This window comes from Bufo gargarizans, chromosome 5 (assembly GCF_014858855.1).
Source record: "Bufo gargarizans isolate SCDJY-AF-19 chromosome 5, ASM1485885v1, whole genome shotgun sequence".
Taxonomy (NCBI): Eukaryota; Metazoa; Chordata; class Amphibia; order Anura; family Bufonidae; genus Bufo; species Bufo gargarizans.
In genome coordinates this window covers 285811263-285833376 of record NC_058084.1, presented here as the reverse complement: position 1 = coordinate 285833376, position 22114 = coordinate 285811263, and positions in this window count along the sequence as shown.

Sequence of the window (22114 nt, the reverse complement as noted above, 5' to 3'; positions counted from 1 at the left end):
CATGTAAGAGATACGGAATTATGCTCTTTACCCGTTTTGCCTTAAGATTAGTTGCCAAAAGTTTGCCTGCTTTATTCCCCTGGGAGTAATAGCGAGCTTTATTTTTACGAAGCCCTTTCTCATATGACTCTAACATATGATTCCTCAGATCCTGTCTTATTTGTTTTAAAGCCTCTGCCGTTGAGGATGAAGGACTTAATTTATTGTTATCCTCCATTTGCTTTAGCTTGGCTAGCAATTGCGATGTGGCCTCCTCCAGTTTCCTCTTTCGCACCGCACCTTGTTGTATAAATGACCCTCTGATGATGCCTTATGGGCATTCCATAGAACTACGGGGTTAGTAGAGTCTATTTTGTTAAGGTGAAAGAATTCTTTCAGGTTGGATTCACTGACCATGCTGTGGACAAGATAGCAGTATCGGATTACGCCTCCAAAGATACCTTGGTGAGCAGTTATTGTCCTCTGCCAGCGTCATGGTAATAGCAGCATGGTCAGACCATTTAATCTGCTTGACCTCCGTATCCACCACCTTAGACAATGCTATCCTGTCGGTAAGAAACATATCAATGCGAGAGTAAACATTGTGAACCCCTGAGTGGAAAGTACTGACGGATGCTGGATCCTCCATACATCATATACCTCAGCCTTCCACACATCCTCTGCTAGAGCTGGGACATTCCTCCCGCAATATGAGGAGGTGTCTATTTCAGGATCTGCAGTGATGTTAAAGTCGCCAAACATTATCAGTTGACCCCTCTTTTTCTTATTGACCAGTTTCATTACTCTATGGAAGAAACCTTTTTGTCCCGTGTTGGGTGCATATATGGATACCAGAGTGACGGTTACATTATTTAAAGTGCAAACTACTATCAAGTATCCTCCTGTGGGGTCACAACAATAACTTTCAATCAGTGTGAACGCCAGCATGTTCTTTATGGCTATCAAAACCCCTCTGGTTTTAGAGTCAGAGTGAGCTTGGAATATATGGGGGAATTGTGCATGCTGTACCCTGTGGGCATCCTTGGTTACTATATGGGTTTCCTGTGCTCCCAGGACATCACATTTAAGAATTTTGGCCTATCTCCATAAGTGTGATCTGCGCATAGGACTGTTCAACCCATTCACATTAAGACTAGCAAATACAATTGCCATAATAAAGCAACTTGAAACGAAAAGCAAAAAGGTTGCACATTAACCAGTAAAGAAGGTGCAGGACGCCTCACAGCCAGCACGTCCGCAACCATATTATGAAGGTGGTGAAATATTGTACAGGCATACTTGTGGCACCAGTCATGACTTGTGCATCAAATACCAGTGGTAAAACATAATAACATAGGATGAAAAGCATGAATACGCAAAGGTGTATCCACAAGAACCAACAGGCTCTCCAACACCAAAGAACTTGGGGAATTAAAGTCTCGTCTGAAGCCTAGGTTTGTGACTCATATTGATAGACACTCAAACCTATCTCGTAGACAATAACAGCCTTGGTTGTCCCCCGGTGAACCATCTTCCTCTACTCAGCGGGCTACGTCCCAATCCTTTGGAATCTTGTCAGGAGGGGCCCGGCGGTGCTCCTTCGGTAATTTAATTGGAATGTCCCAGCTTTGCAGCACCTTCCTGCCCTCTTCTACGGATTTGATTATGTGCAGGTCCCCCAAGTGGTGTATCATAAGGCGTACCGGGAACCCCCATCTGTACTGTATCTTTGCTGCTTGCAAGGCTGATGTAATAGGGGGTAGGGCCCTCCGGAGCCTAAGTGTAGCAGCTGATAGATCCGCATATAGCGATACTTTGTGGTATGGAGCGGGCAGCCCACCATTTTGTCTGGCAAAGGACATCAGTTGCTCCTTAGTTGAGTAGAAATGAACCCTGGCGAGAACATCTCTGGGGATATTTTCCTCCAGATGTCTGGGGCGAGGGACTCTGTGAGCCGATCAATTTCTAAGTCTCTGTCGCTGCAATGAGGCAGCACACTTTTAATCAGCGCTTTCACATAAGAAGGGATATCCTTGGCTGCCACAGCCTCTGGAATACCTTGCAGCTTTATGTTGCTGCCCCTGCTGTGATCTTCCAAATCCACCATCTTGTTTTTGATTGCCTCCACCTCTGCTTCTAAGGCATAATGGGCGTCAATGAGATCATTATGAGAGCCCGCAAACTCTCCAAATTTGCGCTCTAAGTGCGCTCTAATCTGTGTCTGCAGGTCACACCACTGCCTCATCTTCCCCTGTGTTACGTGCTGGCCAATCCTCTGCCAAAGGTGCAAGCCTGGATGCCTGCCGCCCTGCACCTGGACCTTTTCAAGCACCATCAGCGACCACATCCACTTCTGTGTCAATACAATTGTCCATACCCCAGGCATTTGAACAAAAGCACAAATACCCAGCCACCCAGCCACCCACCCACAGGCCATAGCACTAAATGTGCAACTTTACAAATTACTGGCCCTGTGAATTTTGCCATTTAGGCTTGTGGACACTGAGGCCTTCCGCAGCTGCCACTATTTTTCAAGGTGTGCCATGCCGGCTTTACACCAACATGTGTCTCGTAACATCACACATGCCCTGACCAACACAATTACTGGGAAGGTCCTCTTAACCACGCACACATGGACAATGAATTCGACCAGGGATGCTACATTTCCCTGACGGCACACTTGGTGAACATTTTGGAGGCTGTGAGGGAGTCATACCCAGGGATGGCACAGGTGCTACTGACACCAAGGATTGAGGGCCCTACTCCTACGTTGATCAGGGTTTTTGCCAGCACCTATGTTTTTGGCTCCAACCCCCACTTCTCTTCATCCGCCTCCTCCTCCACTTCCACCTCCGAATTTTCTGCGTGCAGCACCAGTTAGCCATCAGTCGTTAGCTGGAAGCAGTGTAGCACTTCAGTGGGGAAGCAGCAACAGGCCGAGCTGAACCTGATATGCTTAGGGGACAAACAGCACACCGATGCAGAGCTGTGGCAGGGGTTAAGAGACCAGACTGAGCTGTGGCTCTTGCCACTCAACCTAGAACCAGGCATGGTTGTGTCTGATAATGGCTGAACTTGGTGGCGACTTTGCAGCTTGGCAAGCTCACATACATCCCATACCTAGCCCATGTCTTAAACTTAGTGTTTCAAGAGTTTCTCAAAATCAACCCAAATTTGCCTGAGCTAATCGTGAAGGTGTGCTGCGTGTGTGCACATTTCCACAAGTCATTGACAGCTTCAGCCGGTCTGCAAATTGCCAGCTTGCCGGCTGTTGTGCGACTTGAGCGTATGCTGGAACTCGACGTTCCACATGTTGGCCAGGCTTTGTGAGCAGCAGAGGGCAGTAGTGGAATACCAGCTGCAACATTTTTGATGCCTTTCCAGTCAGCTTCCTGTCTTCACTAGAGATGTCCCGAACTATTCGCCGGCGAACAGTTCCTGGTGAATATCACATGTTCGCCGCGGCAGGCGAACGTATACAATGTTCGGTCCGCCTCCTATACGTCATCATTGAGCAAACTTTGACCCTGTACCTCACAATCAGCAGACACATTCCAGCCAATCAGCATACCCTCCCTCCCAGACCCTCCCACCGCCTATCAAAAAGGACAGCATCCATCTTAGATTAATTCTGAAGCTGCTGTTTTATAAAGTTGTAATCACAATGCGATTTAATACAGGTTATATTATTCACATTGCGATTACAACTTAGAGCTGGGTTCATAATGGTTATATTGATAGAATATAACGAAGATTGAGAATATAGTGCTATATTAGTTGTCAATTCTAGCAATACAACCATTAGGAACTCAGATCTAAGTTGTAATCGCAATGCAAATAATATAACCTGTATTAATCGCATTGTGAATTCAAGCTAGTGAATGCAAGCTAAGTTCCTAATGGTTGTATTGCTAGAATTGAAGAATATAACGAATTTAGCACTATATTCTCAATCTTCGTTATATTCTAGCAATACAACCATTAGGAACCCAGCAGCTCTAAGTTGAATTTGCAATGCGATTAATATAACCTGCATTAATCGCATTGCTATTACAACTTTCTCAAATCCGACAGTACATTCTAGCATGGAGCCGTTCCCATGGTGATGGGGACGCTCCATGAGCACGGAAGTCGGCAGAAGCTCCAAGTTGAAATCGCAATGCGATTAATTCAAGTTCTATAAATCGCATTGCTATTTCAACAGAACTTCTGCTGACTTCCGTGCTCATGGAGCGTCCCCATCACCATGGGAACGACTCCATGCTAGAATGTACTGTCGGATTTGAGAAAGTTGAAATCGCAATCCAATTAATTCAAGTTCTATAAATCGCATTGCGATTTCAACTTACCACACTCTGCGACAACTACGTAATTTTCCATGGGAGTTTTGCCATGGATCCCCCTCCGCCATGCCACAGTCCAGGTGTTAGTCCCCTTGAAGCAACTTTTCCATCACTATTGTGGCCACAAAGAGTACCTGTGGGTTTTCAAATTCGCCTTCCTATTGAAGTCTATTGCAGTTTGCACGTTCGCAAATGGAAAATTTTATGTTTGTGACATCACTAGTCTTCACAAGTGACGAGTGGGCATTGATGTCTGACCTTTGTGAGGTTTTACGCAACTTTGAGGAATCAACACAGATGGTGAGCGGCAATAACGCTATTATAAACGTAACAATCCCACTTCTGTGTCTACTCAAACGCTTTCTACTCACAATTAAGGACGACGCTTTGCATGTGGAAGAGGTGGAAATGGGGGAAGACATTACACAGGGTGATAGCCAGACCACCCTCAGTTCATATTCTCAGTGCAAATTGGATGACGAAGAGGAGGAGGAGGAACAGGAGATGGTTGCCTCCTCTACAGAGGGTAGTACCCATGGAACTTTAATTCCATCTGTTCAGCTTGGATGGACAGAAGAGGAGGATGAGGAGATGGAGAGAGTCATCTTGATGTCGACATTGAGGTATTTCCTGTTGGTACTCTAGGCTGCCTTTTCGCGACCCTTGCGTTATACGCAATTTAGATAACACAAATTACTGGGTAACTAATCATCTCTCATTCCTGTGGTAGAGAGGACGAGTAAAACGATGCAATACCAGAAGGTACTTGCTGAGAAATTGTTTCCATCTGACAACACAGCCGGCTGAGTCCGTACTTTCTTAGGAAACCGAGGAAGGGAGACAAGGGGAACACACAGCAGTTCCAACAAAGGCAGGGTAATAATGTTTTACAGGGTCAGCTCACCTGCAGGCCCTCGCATATAATTATTGTACTAGAAAGAGTATAGGTATATATGTACCACATACAATGTGCAAAGAGACATGCAAATACTTGAATTTCTTACAGGAGAGTCAAAACCACCAAGAAGACATCCGTAGTGACAGGATAGAGAAGGAGGAGTCATGTACATGAACTTCCGGTCTCTGGGTCTGACGCACAGTAACTATGTGCGGTTCATGGTGCGTTCCATTTCACCAGAAGTTACCTAGAAAGTAAGGTGTGCGCTTCAAAGTGCGGTCCAAATACCGGAAGTGGATTACTGGCGTCCTGACGTCGGTTCTGGGCAAGCGCACCGGTTTGAATAAATAGCGCGACTGCGGCCAGGTATACTATGGCTCAAGCAATTTGGTTTTGGGACTGTATTATTCGTCCACATGTGAGTAGGTCTTTCTTTCTGATTGGATATACTCAGGCTTTCTTTGAATATATATCTTCTCTAGATGATGCTTTTTTTTTTTTTTTTTTTTTATATTTTATTATTATAATACAAAAATTTGAATCCATATTACGTAATTGATATTATAGAGTCCATAAATCCGCCAATTCTAATCTGTGAACATAATTAAGAATAATTTCATACAAGTATCCTTAATAGTGTCAACATTTAAAAATCAAATGGAGTCACCCGACATCCAAAGCTTAATAAAGCAGATGGACAAAGCGTCCCTTTTAGCCCAAGTTCTATATAGACTACAGGGATAAGAGGCCTGAAATCCAGACAGCCGCCAAGCAGCGAGCGCCGCTCGCGCACGCCCTCCCCCAGACACGGGTAAGATGATGCTGGTTTTTAATTGACTGAATACATATATCCTCTTTAGGTACCTACAGTAGGACAACAAGATTTTGGGTGGTCAGCAAAACCATCTATATCCAGCTTTGAGCTAAGTATCATATTTCTATCTTTTTTACTTGTTTTGAGATCACCCCCCGATGAGCCTAAAAAGTTCTAGGTGAAACGTGTTGGGGGTCTCCTTTTTCTATTTGGAGTGTTTTAGTGGTACCCATTCGTTGGGATAACCATTGACACCTGTTATTGAATTATCTTCCCCTCTCTAGGGCTTAACAGGGACTAGATAGTACTAGGTTCAGGGACAGGGAACCTAAACCATCAGGGGGTCGCCCCCTGGGCTAAGAAGTCTGTAGGGCAATTAGGGTGAGATTTATCTACACCTGCCTTACCTATAGACATTGGTTTCTTCCTCAAATCTCCTTCTCTATCCTGTCACTATGGATGTCTTCTTGGGGGTTTTCACTTCCCTGTAAGAAATGTGGTACATATGTACCTATACCCTGTCTAGTACAATAAAGGTTATTTTAAAAAGTCGCTTTCTTTAGATGATTAATCTCTTTTGATTCATATTTGACAGAGTATCCATTTAATAAATCCTAACGGTTTATGGTGTTTCCCTCGGATATAATGTTTTACAGGGTCAGCTCACCATTAGGCCAGCAATCCTAATTTTTCAAGGGTGTATGATGCCCTACTTTATGTGTAATAAAGGGTGTATTGGAACGCCGGTTCTTGAAAATTTTGGAAGTCCTTTCACTTATTGCATAGGCTTTATAAGTGTAGGAGTCCCACTACCTGAACAATTGTACCACAATGTGAATGAGGCCCTCCATTATGTGATATATACAGGTTGTATCAGAGTGCCTATTCCTTGTAATTTTTGGCAGCACTTGCACTTTATATACAAGTAAATATGCAAGAAAGAATGTTTCCCAGCAATTTGTCCTCTAAAATCGATTTTATCTTCGGTTTTGTGCGTATTAGTGTCAGTCTGTAAAAGTGGCGTACTACTTGGACAACATCACTCCCAGCAGTGACCTGGGAGTCCAAGATGCATTCAGACATCCTCTCCATGCTGTTCCCTAACCATTTTGGTGGTGTTTCCATCAATTTTTGACCTTTTTTCTATGAACCAGACACCCTCCCCTCTTCAGAGCAGGGGTTGCCTGATTTAATGCTCGGGTTCACCCATTGACTTCCATTGTGCTCGGTAGAGTACCCGAGCATCCCGAGGTGTTCAGCCCGAGCACCCGAGCGCTTTGATGTTCGATCAACACTACTTGAGACTCTACCTAGGCCAGTGATATCACTGTGCTTTGGTCATGTGGACAAGTTGCAGTTGAGCCCCATTTAAGTCAATAGGTCTGAGGTGCATTACCAAGTCCTGCGACTATACAATGTACAGGACTGTCATTGGAAAGCTGCCGAGAGCCTGCAATACTCACCAGCTGATCGGTGGGGGTACTTGGACCCCTGCTTATGTGATAATGAAGACTTACACTGAGGATAGGTCATAATCATTTCCCAGATAACCCCTTTGATGACCTTGTATATATATATTTTTTTTTCATTTTTTCATCTTCACCTTCCACGAGCTATACCTTTTTTATTTTCTATTTGTGAGGGCTTGTTTTTTGCGAGACAAGTTGCAGTTTTTAATGGTGCAATTTTGGGTTACACATACCTTACTGATTAACGTTTATTAACTCTTTCTAGGAGGGAGATGGGGAAAAATGGAAATACTGCCAATACATTTTTTTTACGTGGTAAATTTTGTGGTAAGGATGAGCAAACCAGTTCAGACCGAAAAAAGTTTAGTCTGAAGTTTGCTATTTTTTGTACAGCAGATGAATCCAAATCTTTTTAGGACAAATCCACAAAAAGATGCGCAGTGCTTTTTTAGTGCACATGTTGGAGGGAAAAAAGTAGGGATGATGAAGAAGGGTTCTCTCATGACCCTGAGATAAAGTGGGTGGGAGTGCTTGCCTTGATTGGTTCCCAGGCTGACAGACAGGCTGGATGAGCCAGTTATTGTGGATGAGGCAGTTTATTTGATTCAGAATAGTTATAACAGTTGCATACTTGGGGAGGTTGTGGCAGGATATAGTCCTACATTTCCTCTTGAGGTGACTTACCTTGCTAGGTGCATCTTTGTCTGTCTCAATTTTTACATCATGTCTATCTCTGCCAAATTGTCTTCCATGTATACTTGTAATTAATTTAATAAAGACTATTTTTTTTATATATAATAAATATTGGTATTCCATAGTACATTTTTTGGGTTAAGCCTGGATGAACCAATCAGTGCTGCAGCAAGCAGAGAGGTGCCTTAGCAGAATGAGCAGAATGCTATTTTGTGCTGAGCTGTGAATGAAGGTGGATGGGTCTTACAGAAAAGTGAATATTAAGGAGTCAAGAAAAAACAATCAGGGACAGTCAGAAATCAATCAAGCTTTTATTCTACTGCCAGTGAAAAATTTAAAGGAAAAGCAATATATTAACTAATTCAAGACCTCCCATATACTATAAACATCCTATGGGTGTTTTCTTTATCTCTGAATGAACGTTTTAGAAAGTCCATTCAGAGATGGCAGCTACACGCTAATAGTGCAGCTGCCGAGTGGGAGGCTCGCTGTCATTGACAGCAGGGCTTTCCAGAGAGAAGGCAGGGTCAGTTTCTAGGTGTCCCTGCCTTCTATATAGCTGTATGCAAAGCGCTCAACGATCGCTGTGTATACAGATCAGGAATCCCTATGCGCTTCCTGTCCAGCCTAGTGGTCATGTGACACTGAGGCTGTACAGCACTGTATGCTGTAAAGCCTCTCTGGGGAGTGCCTTTTCCCTGTAACTGGGGCTACTATGTCAGTCCCAGATATATGAGAAATCAATATTGAAAAAAATAAAAAATTAATTAATAAAATGAAGTTAAATGTCCCCAGATGTATTGTATGACCTTTTTGAGGGACGCAAAGTTTAAAATAAAAATAAAGTGTTTTATAACAAAAAAAGGTTTAAAAAATCCCCAATTAAGTAATGAAAAAAATAAAAAATAAAAAAAATAAAAAAAATAGACATATTTGGTATTTCCACATCCATGGTGGCCAACTCAAGCCATTTTTTTTGTCACCTAACATCACAAAAATTGCAACACCAAGCTATCAAAAAGGCATATGCCTCCCCAAAATGGTACCAATCAAGCCATCACCTCATCCCGCAAAAAGTTAGATCCTAACTAAGACAATCGGTCAAAAAAATAAAATAGAAAATATGACTCTCAGACTATGGAGACACTATATTATTGAACTGATATTATTGTGTTAAAGTAAAATATAAAAAAGGAGACATATTTGGTATTGCCGTGTCCGTAACAACCTGCTCTATAAAAAATATGACATAAACTAACCCCTCACGTGAACACTATAAAAAATAAATAAAAAAAGTGCCAAAAAAGCAATATTTTTGTCACCTAACGTCACATAAAGTGCAACACCAAGCGATCAAAAAGGTGTATGCCCCCCCAAATTAGTACCAATCAAACTGTTACCTGTTCCTGCAAATAAGAGAGATCCTAACTAAGACAATTTATCAAAAAATAATAATATAATAAATATGGCTCTCAGACTATGGAGACACTAAAACTTCATTTTTGTTGGTTTCAAAAATGCTATTATTGTGTAGAACTTAAATAAATAAATAAAAAAAGTATACATATTAGGTATTTCCATGTCAATAACGATCTTCTCTATAAAAATGTCACATGACTAAACCCCTCAGATAAATGTTGTAAAAGTAAATAAATAAAAATTGTACTAAAACAACAATTTCTTTTTGTTTGCCTTGCCCCATAAAGTATAATAATGAATGATCAAAAAATTGTACCAATAAAAACGTTAACTATTCCTGCAAAAATTGAGCCCCTTCACAAGACGGCAGAAAAAAATATGGCATTCAGAAATGACACAAACATTATTTTTTTCAAAAATGCTTTATAATATAAAACTGAAACAAACAATCAAATAAAGTGGACATATTTAATATCATTACGTCTGGTACAGACGTTAAAAATAACACATGATCTACCGTGTCAAATGATTGTTGTAAAAAAAAAATGGTGCTAAAAATGTAATATAGAGCATTCAAAAACCATATGTTCCCCAAAATAGTACCAATAAAACTGGCACCTTATCCCCTAGTTTCCAAAATGGGGCAACTTGGCATCTAAAAACCAGTGGAACATGGCATCTAAAAACCAGTTCAGAAAAATCTGCCTTTCAAAAATCATATGGTGCTCCTTTTCTTCTGCATCCTGCCGCGTGCTCTTACATCAGTTTACGACCACAAGTGGGGTGTTTCTGTAAACCGCCGAATCAGGGTAATAAATATTGAGTATAGTTTGGCTGTTAACCCTTGATGTGTTAAACAAAAAAATGGAATAAAATGGAAAATCTGCCCAAAAGTTAAATTTAGAAATTTGATCTTCATATCCATTTAATTCTTGTGGAACACCTAAAGGGTTAACAAAGTTTGTAATATCAGTTTTGAGTAACTTGAGAGGTGTATTTTTTACAATGGGGTCATTTATAGGGGGGTTCCACTATGTAAGCCCTACAAAGTGACTTCAGACTTGAACTGGTCTTTAAAAAGTTTTTTTTTTTTTTTTTTCTTTTGTAGATTTTAAGAATTGCTACTAACATTTTAAGCCTTCTAATGTCCTTAAAAAATAAAAAAATAAATTTACAAAATGATCCCAACATAAAGTAGACATGTGGGGAATGTTAATAAATATTTTATGAGGTATCACTTTCTGTTTTAAAAGCAGATAAATTGACATTTTGAAAATTGTGAATTTTTCAAAGGTTTTGGTAAATTTGGGATTTTTTCATAAATAAAGGTGAAATATATTGACTCAAATTTATGACCATCATTAAGTTCCATGTGTCACGAGAAAACACTCGGATAAATAAAAGTATTCCAAATCTATTACCACATAAAAGGACACATGTCAGATTTGCTAAATTAGGCCTGGTCAGGAAGGGGCAAATGGCCCAGTCTGGAAGTGGTTAAGTGCAGATGACAGCTGAGATAAATGCTTCGCTGTGTCCGTGTTCTTCAAAAAGGATTTTACTTCACCTCATACTCGCAGGTTGAAGTGTTTTATAATGACGCTCTTCCTCCACAGCAGCGGATCTGCTCCTTATTCCTACCCTTCAGCCTGCAAGTATGGAATGAGGTAAACTCCTTTCTGAAGCACATGGACACAGTGGAGCAGTTATCTCTGCTGTCATCTGCACATAATATACAGCTTCACAGTGCTGAGACTGGTAGATTTTACATAGGGCTCTGTGCTCTGCTTTCTCACACCAGCCGTCCTGCAGCGTCACATGAAGGACAGGATTTTATGATCATAAATCTAAGAGCAGCTATTTTAGTTAATTCACTGATTGTCCCCTAGACTAAGCAAGCCATTATAAATAATTAAAGTCATTTACAAATGTATTTATGATTAAAAAAAAATCAGTATCTTCATTTTTATCTTTCCCGGAGAACCCCTTTAACCCCTTAAGGACCCATGACGTACATGTATGTCATATCTTGCCGTGACTTAAGGACCGGTGATGTATATGTACGTCATGTACGTCAGCAGCAGGGTTTGAGCAGTCACTGATAGCCGGACACCTGCTATATGCGCCTGCATTAGTGAAAACACCGATGCCAGCGCATTAACCCTCGCACTGTCGCGGTCAGTGTAAAAAAGTGTAATACCAAGCAATCAAAAAGTCATATGCACCCTAAAATAGTATCAATCAAACCATCATTTCATACTGAAAAAAAAAAGCGCTTTCAGAATCTGGAGACACAAATTTTCATTTTTTTCAAAAATGCTTTATTATGTCAAACTGAAACAATCAACCCCAAAAAAGTAGTCATATTTGGTATTCTCGTATCTGTAGTAACCTGCTATATAAAAATACCACATGATCTAACCTGTCAGATGAACATTGTAAATAATAAAAAATAAAAACGGCGCCAAAACAGTTATTTTTTTTTTTTTACCTTGCCTCACAAAAAGTGTAATATAGAGCAAGCAAAAATAATATGTGAGAGAAATATCTCTCTAAAAGTCAACTTTTCCCATTTTTTTTTTTACAAAGTTGTCATTATAGAGAGATATTTCTCTCACCCAGTATGGGTATATGTAAAAAGACACCCCAAAACATATTGCCCAACTTCTCCTGAGTACGGCGATACCACATGTGTGACACTTTTTTGCAGCCTAGGTGCGCAAAGGGGCCCAAATTCTTCTCACGCTTTAGGACCCCTAAAATGCCAGGGCAGTATAAATACCCCACATGTGACCCCATTTTGGAAAGAAGACACACCAAGGTATTCAATGAGGGGCATGGCGAGTTTTGGCACAAGTTAGCGGAAATTGATTTTTTTTTTATTTTTCTCACAAAGTCTACCTTTCCGCTAACTTGTGCCAAAAAATAAAATTTACATGAACTTGCCATGCCCCTCACAAAATACCCTGGGGTGTCTTCTTTCCAAAATAGGCTCACATGTGGGGTATTTATGCTGCCCTGGCATTTTAGGGGCCCTAAAGCGTGAGAAGAAGGCTGGAATATAAATGTCTAAAAACATTTACGCATTTGGATTCCGTGGGGGGTATGGTGAGTTCATGTGAGATTTTATTTTTGTTGTCACAAGTTAGTGGAATATGAGACTTTGTAAGAAAAAAACAAAAAAAAATCAATTTCCGCTAACTTGTGCCAAAAAATGTCTGAATGGAGCCTTACAGGGAATCTATATGGGGCGATCACCACCCTGTCATTGATCATCCCCCTGTCATTAATCACCCCCCTGTAAGGCTCCATTCAGAGGTCCGTATGTGTTTTGTGGATCCACGAATCCATGAATCGGATCCGCAAAACACATACGGACGTCTGAATGGAGCCTTACAGGGGGGTGATCAATGACAGGGGGGTGATCAGGGAGTCTATATTGGATGATCACCCCCCTGTCATTGATCACCCCGCTGTAAGGCTCCATTCAGAGGTCCGTATGTGTTTTGCAGATCCGATCCATGGATCCGTGGATCCGCAAAACACATACGGACCTCTGAATCTCTGAATGGAGCCAGCCTTACAAGGGGGTGATGAATGACAGGGGGGTGATCAGGGAGTCTATATGGGGTGATCACCCCCCTGTAAGGCTCAATTCAGACGTCCATATGTGTTTTGCGGATCCGATCCATGGATCCGTGGATCCGCAAAACACATACGGACCTCGGAATGGAGCCAGCCTTACAGGAGGGTGATCAATGACAGGGGGGTGATCAGGGAGTCTATATGGGCTATATGTCATTGATCACCCCCCTGTAAGGCTCTATTTGACGTCCGTATGTGTTTTGAGGATCTGTGGATCCATGGATCGGATCCGCAAAACACATACGGACTTCTGAATGGAGCCTTACAGGGGGGTGATCAATGACAGGGGGGTGATCAATGACAGGGGGGTGATAAGGGAGTCTAATATGGGGTGAATAGGGGTTCATAAGGGGTTAATAAGTGACGGGAGTGTAGTGGTGTTTGGTGCTATTTATTATTGAGCTGCCTGTGTCCTCTGGTGGTCGATCAAAGCAAAAAGGACCACCAGAGGACCAGGTAGCAGGTATATTAGACGCTGTTATCAAAACAGCGTCTAATATACCTTTTAGGGGTTAAAAAAATCGCATCTACAGCCTGCCAGCGAACGATCGCCGCTGGCAGGCTGTAAATCAGCTAGTTTACCTCCGGTTCCTGTGAACACGCGCACCTGTGTGCGAGTGTTCACAGGAAATCTCGCGTCTCGCGAGATGACGCCCCGGCGCGTCCACTCAGAATAACAGGGCCGCCGCAAAGACGCAATTCTGCGTACGGCGGTCCTGTAGTGGTTAAGGACCAGTTCAGGTCTGAAGTCACTTTGTGAGGCTTACATAATAGAAACCACCCATCCACAGTAGGGCGTATAGGGAATGGAGTGCCGTGTGGTTTTTGGAAGGCAGATTTTGCTGGACTGGTTTATTTACACCATGTCCCATTAAAAGCCCCCCTGATGCACCCCTAGAGTAGAAACTCCATAAAAGTGACGCCATTCTATAAACTACACCCCTCAAGGTATTCACAACAGATTTTTATCAACTTTGGTAACCCTTTAGGTGTTCCACAAGAGTTATTGGCAAATGCAGATGAAATTTAAGAATTAGAATTTTTGAGCAAATTTTCCATTTTAATCAATTTTTTCCAGTAACAAAGCAAGGGTTAAAAGCCAAACAAAACTCAATATTTATTGCCCTGATTCTTTAGTTTGCAGAAACACCCCATATGTGGTCGTAAACTACTGTACGGGCACACAGTAGGGCGTAGAGGGAAAGGAGTGCTGTGTGGTTTTTGGAAGGCAGATTTTGCTGGACTGGTTTATTTACACCATGTCCCATTTGAAGCCCCCCTGATGCACCCCTAGAGTAGAAACTCCATAAAAGTGACCCCATTTTGGAAATTACGGCATAAGGTGGCAGTTTTTGTTTATTTATTTTTTATAATTAACAATTTTTATTGTTTTATCAGGTAGTTATAGGTAGAAACACAGAAATATAGTGGCAAATCTGGGGGAGCTGCTCAACCCCTAACACTGTAGCGTGTTTTTCATTGGGGGAGCAGTCCCACCGCATGTGGACCGCAGCAAACGACTATCCCCAGCAAAAAATATTTTGCATACGGTGGAGGATGTCGGCGCGGTCCACATGCACCACAAAGGCATCCTACACAAAACGGAGCATTGTGCGGATGAAAATATAATCATAAATCACAGAAGAAATGCACCAAACGGATATGCCACTGACTATACTGGCTAGTCATAAATGCAGATATTAAAAGCTGAGACTTTTGCTAATATATTCCTGTCAGGAAGATATCGGAGCCCACATGCACCACGTCACGGCTCTCAGCATGGCAAGGGGTCCTACCACTACGCTACCTATGGTGTGAACAAGGTCTGAAGGTGATGTAATCCAGCTCACAGCCAAGCTTCCACACAACCGCCTAGCAGGACAACTAGTGCAATGTGAACAAAGCCAGACTGTAAGCCACACCCATATCAGACCATGTGATGGAGGCTACCAGGTGCAAAGGAGAGTGTTTAAATGCCAGGTAAAGGCACATACACTACATATAAAATAAGTTATAGGTAGCCATACAATATATACTTTCAAGTAAGACCATAAAAATCATAGATACAAGTGAAAGTTGTAGACATATATCTTGACCAGTATAGATTGTAGTGAGTAGGCAATACAGCATGTACAGTCAATAACATAACCATAATAACAACAGTTAGAAATGGGAAAGTAGTGGTAATTTTTTTCATTTAGAATATAACAGACTCTATATCCTGAATCTTGTGGCATAGGCGAGGCAGAATGAGTTGGAGAAGGGGATCATGAGAAATCTCTATAATTTCTCCAAGGTGACCATATCTGAAGGAAAGTAGGTCTAGATCTTAGCTCCCAGTGAGAAATTTTCTTAAATCTATAGATCTGGTCAACTTTGTTAACCCAGTGGTCTACATTTGGGATTTCAGAAGAGAGCCAATGGTAAGGCAAGATCATTCTGGCTGCTTCTAATAGTAGGGAGAAGAGAGAGGCTTTATGTCCATTTACTCCTCCTACACCTAGAGAAAGCAAAGCTAATTCTGGGGTGTAGGGAAAGGGGGTATTGCATATCTGGTTGCCTGACCACCAGGCTTTGATTGGGTTGCAAGACCACCAGATGTGGAGGTAAGTACCTTTTTTATTTATGGCATCTCCAACAGACATCTGGGGATCCAGGCTTATAAAGACAAGTCTTGTCTGGGGTCCTATACCAGCGTAATAGGATTTTGTAACTGTTTTCCTGAATGCAAATACATCTAGAAATCTTATGTGGGGTAATCAAAATCTTTGCAGTTTCAGAGATCAACAGGGTTTGTTTCAAATCCCTCTCCCAAAGACCAATTGCAGCAGGTTTAGCACTAGAGGGAGATGTCTTAAGAGATTTGTATATTGGGAGGGGGAAGCAAACTGCCTATCAGCTTCTCAAACCAGTTAGCCTCTCTCGGAGGGGGGGTATGTTGTATGAGGACGAGTGTTTCCGACTTAAGAAAATGCATGAACATGTAGTTTTGAGTGGACAAACCCAACTTCTTGTGAAGTTCAGAGTCGGGGAGTATACATCCGTCCTGATCTAAAATATCAGAGATGGAGAGCTGGAAGACCTTAAGGAGATAGGACAGCTTTCCCTTAATTCTTTAGGGGCTAGGGCTAAAAAAAATTTTAAGTAAGAGGGGGGGTGGTAGTGCCAAAGACCATCACCGGCCAAGAACCACCTCCAAACCTTTATTGTGTTGCGAATCATGGAGTTGGGGATAGTGTTGGGTGTCGGAGGTGATCTGTTGGCCAGCAGAAGGGCCCGGGCAGGGGTGTGTAGGAAAGCATTATCCAGGGTAAGCCATGCTTTATGAGTGGGGTTCCTAATCCAATCCACGGCCCTTGAAAGTTGGATAGCTTTGATGTAAATTTCAGGGTCAGGCAGACCAATACCTCCCTGGGCTCTAGATGGTAAGCATGTCAAAAGAGATACGTGGACTTCTCTCCTGCAATATGTATCTGCGGATCAGCTTATTTAGGGAGACAAAATAAGTTTTGGGGATCTCAACAGGTAGTACTTGCATCAGGTAAGTTAATCTTGGGATTACCAGAGACATACGGATGTTCTTTCTCCCAAACCAGGATAGGTATGGAAAGTCCAATGAGTCCAGCTGGGTGGCTATTAATAGCAACAGGGGTTTTTATTTTAGCTTAAATAAGTCTGATAGGTATGGGGTAAGCTTTACCCCCAAGTATGTCAGTTGTTGGGTGTGCCTGTTAAATAAGGAATCTCTCTGGAGGGTGGAGAGGGTTGGGGGTGGAAGGCCAATATGAAGCACCTGGGATTTGGATGGATTCACTTTAACATTGAATAGGGAGCAAAAATGGCTTAGTATCGAGAGGATGATACTCATAGATTTACTGGGGTTTGTTGTGAGGATCAGTAAGTCATCTGCAAAGGCAGCAGGTTTGAACTCAGAACCTTCCACAGAAAGGCCTTTGATTTCATTCTCCCGTCTGAGAGCTTGCAATAGAGTTTCCATGACCAGGACAAAGAGAAGGGGGGGAAGGGGGCAACCCTGTCTTATTCAGTTCCTGATTGGGAATAGGGAGGATGAGATTTCATTGACCGACACGGACGCCAAAGAGCAGGAGTACATAGAGAACACAGCGTTAATGTAGGGTTCAGGAATCCAAAACCTAGACATAGTCAACCTGATATAAGACCAGTCAACCCTGTCAAATGCTTTCTCGGCATCCGTGCCAATCAGGACAAAGGGGATGGATTTATAAGATGCATAGAATAGGGCATTTAAGACCTTTGTAGTATTGTCCTTACCCTTAATCCACCCTGATCACGTGGAATTTGTCAGGGGACAGTAAGCTGGGTAAAAGGCCCTGTTATCTAGTGGCCAGCATCTTGGCTATTAATTTGAGGTCTACATTGAGTAGTGAGATGGGGCGGTAACTGGACCATGATGAAGGGTCTTTGCCCTCCTTGGGGATGATAAAAATGGTGGCACTAGTCATATCAGCAGAGATAGAATGGTTGAGCATAGAGAGGTTGCATATAGGAAGTAGAAAGGGTAGGAGGGAGTTTCTGAAAGTTGAGTAGTATAATATAGGGAGGCCATCTGGACCTTGGCATTTACCTTTGGGGGTGGAGTTAACGTCCAGTGTCAACTTGGAGATAGTGAATGGTTTTATTAGAGAGTTACGTTGGGCTATGGAAAGAGTCAGGAGTTGGAGATAATCCAGGAATGAGTTAATATTGGCCTCTCTCCCCTGAGAGGGGTCTGGAAGATTAGAGGCAAGTAGATTGTACAATGACTTATAAAAAAGCTTAAACTGCTCAGCAATCTCTTCTGCTTTAAATAAAAGGTCTCCCCTCAGGGACTTGATGCTCTGAACGTGGCAGTAGCCTCTTCTTTGTTTAATTCTCTGCATCATAAATTTTAATGCCTTGTTACCATGTGTGAAGAATTTCTGTTGAGCAGAACATTATAAGATCTAAGGTAATTTATGTTGGAGTGAGGAGGTGAGGAGAGGGGAAGCATAGGATAATCTGACCTCATAGATATAATCAGCTGGTGCGAGTAGAGGGAGAGTGCTACCTCGAGAGGAGGGGGCCCCCAGCAACCATCTGGGAGAGTGGTATAAAAGCCTGTCACCAGACCTCCCATGTCTAAAAACCAAAACAAAATTAAGAGGAACAGTAAAACATAACAATATATGCAAGAATGTATGCAGATTATTAAGTGGTGAGAATTATGACTCCCAGGGGAGTTTGTTTGAGAAGGTAGGAGTTATACAAAACATTACTGTGATGTATTTTAGAAGTAAGGTAGTTGAAGAAGAGAGAGAGAGCAGAAGGTAAGAAGGGGGGGGGGAGGAGGGGGGTTACTAAGTGTCATGTTGTATTGCCCTTAGTAGAAATTAGGATCCAGGAAAGGATCAGAAAAGGAGTATCAGAGAAATCTGAAGAGAGATAGATTGACAGGAAGAGGTATGCAAGGAGGCCACGATTGAATTAGGGTGGTGTGACCCAAAGAGGAGGATCCTTATGCAGACTTCTGGGTGTTGATTTGGAGTTTCCTCTTCTGCCCCTTTGGGGTTTAGGGGTTTGCTACTTTTCCCAGAGCTCAAGAGGTGGGAGGTTCGGTAGATCAGCTAAGTCCTGGACAGGGTCCCAATTCTGTATGTTTAGGGGTTCAATTCCCAGATGCTCGAATGCTTGATCCAAGTCCTGGAACGAGGAGATGTTCATTCTATGTCCCTCATGCATAAGAGAGTCCAAAGGGGAAGGACCATCTGTATGGGGCACTCTTTGATCTGAGCCAATCTGTTAAAGGCTTTAAAGCCCGTCTCTTCTTCAGGGTTGATTGGGCAAGGTCTTGGAATATAAGAATGTCCTGGCCATCCCATTTGAGCGATTTTGCCTGCCTAGCCTTGGCAATAACAGCCTCTTTTACTGGAAAGTGAAGGAACTTGCAGATTATGTCCCTGGGAGGGGCTGTGGATGCTGGTTTAGGCTTCAGGGCCCTATGGGCTCTTTCCAGGAGCACTTCATGAGCTGAGTCTGGACCCAGGAGGGAGAGGCATATCTGAACGATGGTATTGGGGATGTCCCCTAGGGCAACCGATTCCGGAATACCCCTGAAACGCAGGTTATTGTGTCTCCCTCTAGTTTCCTAGTCCTCTATGGCATTGTATATAGACAGTTAATGTTGGCTTGAACTGTGTGGAGGTTATGCTTTACAGCAATTTGGTGCTGGATCATAGCAGATTGTGACTCCTCCAGCGATTCTACTCTGCGTTCTATGTGTTGGACGTCCTGTTTTATTGCCATGAGGTCGGAGCTCAGGAGCTCCAAAGCCGTTGCCAGAAAGGAAGTGAGGGTTTCTTTGAGGTACGTACGGGAGATAGGCAGGGTGCCCGCATCGTCCTCCCCTCCGTGAGCGGTGTCAGAAGCCTCCGTCTGTTTGTGTCCTGTGGTGCGCGGCGAGGTCGGCACCATCTTGGATTCCCTTGCTGCATAGGCAGAGGTTGCTTTTTTAAAATAAACTTATCCATCTCCCCTTCGTTGTTCGAGGATCTGTGATGGCTTCTATCTTCACCTTTCTGGATCAAACAAGCTGAAAAACCAAGCTGTATGGGTGATGTGAACGATGGAGCTACTACTGCATGTGACCAGTCACTTCAAGCGCTAGCTCCGCCCACTCATAAGATGGCAGTTTTGTTGGAACTATTTTTAGGGTACATATGATTTTTGGTTGATCTATATAAAATTTTTGTGAGGCAAGGTTACGATAAATAGAAATTCTGAAATTTCATCTCCATTTGCCATAAACTGTTGAGGAACACATAAAGGATTAATAAAGCTCTAAAATCAGTTTTCAATACCTTGAGGGGTGTCGTTTCTTACATGGGGTCACGTTTATGGAGTTTCTACTCTAGGGGTGCATCAGGGGTTCTTCAAATGGGACATGGTGCAAAAAAAAAAACATCAAAATCTGCCTTCCAGAAACCATATGGCGTTCCTTCCCTTCTGTGCCCTGCCATTTTGTCATACAGCAGTTTACGACCACACATGGGGTGTTTCTGTAAACTGCAAAATCAGGGTAAAAAAAGTTTTGTTTGGCTGTTAACCCTTATGTTATGTTACTGGAAAATAACTGCACAGTTTTTATTTTATTTTATTTTTTTGACCGATGAACAATCTGAGGGGTTAGGTCATGGGTAGGGATGAGCGAACCCGAACTGTATAGTTCGGGTTCGTACCGAATTTTGGGTTGTCCGTGACACGGACCCGAACCCGGACATTTTCTTGGCGCTTTTTTAAAGACTGTAAAGCAGCCAATCAACAAACGTCATACTACTTGCCCCAAGAGGCCATCGCAGCCATGCCTACTATTGGCATGGCTGTAATTGGCCAGTGCAGCATGTAACCCAGCCTCTATTTAAGCTGGAGTCACGTAGCGCCGTACGTCACTCTACTCTGATCAGTGTAGGATCAGTGTGATCGATCTGCAGCTGTGGATCATTGAACTGCTGCTATTCAACTGCTCACTGTTTTTAGGCTGCCCAGACCGTTTTTCATTCACTTTTTTCTGGGGTGATCTGTGGCCATTTTGTGTCTTGTGGTGCGCCAGCACAAGCTGCCACCAAGTGCATTTAACCCTCAATAGTGTGGTTGTTTTTTGGCTAAATCCTACATCAGGGTCAAGCTGTCACACCAAGTGCATTTAACCATCAATAGTGTGGTTATTTTTTGGCCATATACTACATCAGGGGCAAGCTGAGCCTGTCACCAAGTGCATTTAACCCTCAATAGTGTGGTTGGTCAAGCTGTCACACCAAGTGCATTTAACCATCAATAGTGTGGTTATTTTTTGGCCATATACTACATCAGGGGCAAGCTGAGCCTGTCACCAAGTGCATTTAAACCTCAATAGTGTGGTTGGTCAAGCTGTCACACCAAGTGCATTTAACCATCAATAGTGTGGTTATTTTTTTGGCCATATCCCAGTCTTATTCTGTCTGTAAACGTATACCTGTCACCCAGCGCCTAAAAAATAGGCCTCAAATTTATAGTCAGCTAAATCTGTGGTTATTGCTGTGGCTGGGCAAGTTATTTAGTGTCCGTCAAAGCATAGTTTTTGTTCTGGGTTGAAATACAATTCCCAATTTAGCAATTCTCTAAATTAGTGGTTTCTGCTGTATCAGGCCTACTTTAAATTTATCCCTAAAAGGGTATATTAGATTCAAGGTGCTGATAGGGTCATTCTCAATGACTTCACACACACGCTACTGTGCATATATCAGTCTAATTCTGTCCGTAAACGTATACCTGTCACCCAGCGCCTAAATAATAGGCCTCAAATTTATAGTCAGCTAAATCTGTGGTTATTGCTGTGGCTGGGCAAGTTATTTAGTGTCCGTCAAAGCACAGTTTTTGTTCTGGGTTGAAATACAATTCCCAATTTAGCAATTCTCTAAATTAATGGTTTCTGCTGTATCAGGCCTACTTTAAATTTATCCCTAAAAGGGTGTATTAGATTCAAGGTGCTGATAGGGTCATTCTGAATAACTTCACACACACGCTACTGTGCATATCCCAGTCTAATTCTGTCTGTAAACGTATACCTGTCACCCAGCGCCTAAATAATAGGCCTCAAATTTATAGTCAGCTAAATCTGTGGTTACTGCTGTGCCTGTATTAGTGTAATACGGTACCTAAATAGATAGCCAGATAGTGTTAGGTGTCTGTAAAAAAAAAAAAGGCCTGAATTTGAATTCAATACATTGGGCTAAATAATATTTTTGTTGTTGTGGTGAACGATAACAATGAGGAAAACATTTAGTAAAGGACGCGGACATGGTCGTGGTGGTGTTAGTGG